The sequence below is a fragment of the Myotis lucifugus genome, unplaced genomic scaffold (assembly GCF_000147115.1).
Source record: "Myotis lucifugus unplaced genomic scaffold, Myoluc2.0 scaffold_142, whole genome shotgun sequence".
NCBI classification, from domain to species: domain Eukaryota; kingdom Metazoa; phylum Chordata; class Mammalia; order Chiroptera; family Vespertilionidae; genus Myotis; species Myotis lucifugus.
In genome coordinates, this window is record NW_005871190.1 from 544,775 (window position 1) to 547,175 (window position 2,401).

Sequence of the window (2,401 nt, forward strand, 5' to 3'; positions counted from 1 at the left end):
TAGAAACATCAATGATGAGAGAGAATCATGGATCCTCTGCTTCGCTACATTCCCCATACTGGGAATTGAGCCTGCCAATGGGGCATATGCCCTGACTGGGAATCAAACTCTACACCCAGCATGTCAAACTCACGGCCCACAACAAATATTTTTGCAGCCCAGCCAATATAACGGTATGTAAGAAATGTTTTAATAAAAATTTTGTAACTTAATTTTTACAATATCCTGTTATACATAATCCTATCTAATAATAGACAAACATGGTAATTAACCATACCTCCGCTATGCTTCCCATTGGCTAATCAGCAGGATATGCAAATTAACTGCCAACAAAGATGGCAGCCGGTGGCCACGCAGCTGAAGCGAACATGAGGCTTGCTTGCTCCAGTGATGGAGGAAGCCAAGGTTCCCCGCCTGCCGCAGGCAGCTCTGAGCTCCAGATGCAACAATGTTGTAATTATAGAAGCTAAACAAATCCCAGATACCTGCTTTCAGCCGCCAGCAGGCTCAGAGCTTAGAGCTCCAGTGATGGCAACAGAGTTTCAATTATAGAAGCTAAACAAACCCAGATACCTGCTTCCAGCCAGCCACGGTCTCAGAACTGGAGCTGGCTCTCAGCTCCAGTGACAGCTATAGAAGGTAAATAAATCCCAGAATAAAAAATAAATAAAAAAAGAGGCTGGGAGCTTCAGTCACCCGCCAGCCTGAAAACAGCCCTCAGCCCCTCACCCAGGCTGGCCAGGCACCCCAGTGGGGACCCCCACCCTGAAGTGGGTGTGACCAGCTGCAAACAGCCATCAACCCCTCACCCAGGCTGGCCAGGCACGCAAGCGGGACCCACACCCTGATCTGGGACACCCTTCAGGGCAAACCAGCCGGCCCCCACCCGTGCACCAGGCCTCTATCCTGTATAGTAAAAGGGTAATATGCAAACTGACCCTAACAGCAGAAAGACTGGGAATGACTGGTCACGATGACACACACTGACCACCAGGGGGCAGACGCTCAATGCAGGAGCTGTCCTCTGGTGGTCAGTCACTCTCACAGCGAGGAGCTCTGCTCAGCCACAAGCCAGGCTGATGGCTGCCAGTACAGCGGTGTTGGTGGGAGCCTCTCCTGCCTCCTCAGCACCGCTAAGGATGTCCGACTGCAGCTTAAGTCTGCTCCCTGCTGGCAAGTGGGCATCCCCCAAGGGCTGTCGGGCTGCCAGAGGGATGTCTGATTGCCAGCTTAGGCCCAATCCCTCGGGGAGCAGGCCTAAGCCAGCAAGTGGTCACCCCTGAGGGGTCCCAGACTGCGAGAGGGCACAGGCCGGGCTGAGGGACCCCCTATCCCCAAGTGCACAAATTTTTGTGCACCTGGCCTCTAGTTATTAATAACGAACTACAACTTTCACTAATGACAGATTATTATAAATCGTGTTGCATTCATTTCCCTTACGCGCCTTATGCGCAGGCACACCATTTCTCTCCACTAATACTAGCAGCGAATATTTTAGCAGCTGATTGCCACGTCATTAGTCTTGCACTGACTTGTTTGGTGTGCACAACAGGAAATATTCCGCTTTCAGAGAACAAGAAATATAGATTTATTTGTGTTATGCTTATTGATTTGTGCAGTTATTCAGTGTCTGGTAAGTTAATGTTCAAGAAAAAAATTAATTTTTATAAAATGTTCTATCATTTTATGTTAAAGATTACTCATTTCAGCCCTTTGTATTTAGCATGTCTCTATAGAAATAAACATACATTTCTATGAAAATTGAAGCTTTTGTTTTTTTGTGGCCCACATAAACTTAAACCTTGTTTACTTGGCCCATGTTAGCCTTTGAGTTTGGCAACCTTGCTCTACACCTTTTGGTGTATGGGAGGATGCTCCAACTAACTGAGCAAACCTGGCGAGGGCTGGAAAAAGTCACTTTTAATTCTATTATTGATTAAATATTGATAAAGACTATGAAAAAGAATAAAATTTTTTTCAAAAGACAGAAAACAGGAGAAAGTTTTTACTAATGATAACAGTCCTAAGTAAAAATATTTTATTCATTGCCCTGACTGGTTTGGCTCAGTGGATAGAGCATCGGCCTATGGACTGAAAGGTCCCAGGTTCGATTCCGGTTAAGGGCATGTACCTTAGTTGCGGGCACATTCCCAGTAGGAGGTGTGCAGGAGGCAGCTGATTGATGTTTCTAATTCTCTATCCCTCTCCCTTCCTCTCTGTAAAAAATCAATAAAATATGTTTAAAAAAATACTTGATTCATGTAAAACTACACACAAAAAATTTCTTATTTCTTATATTTTCATTTATCTGTGAAGAATTACCAGTGTGACAAAGAGTTCTAAGCAATCTCAAGAAAATTAGAAGCATAGCTAGGATGTGGTGGAATCCCTATCATAATGG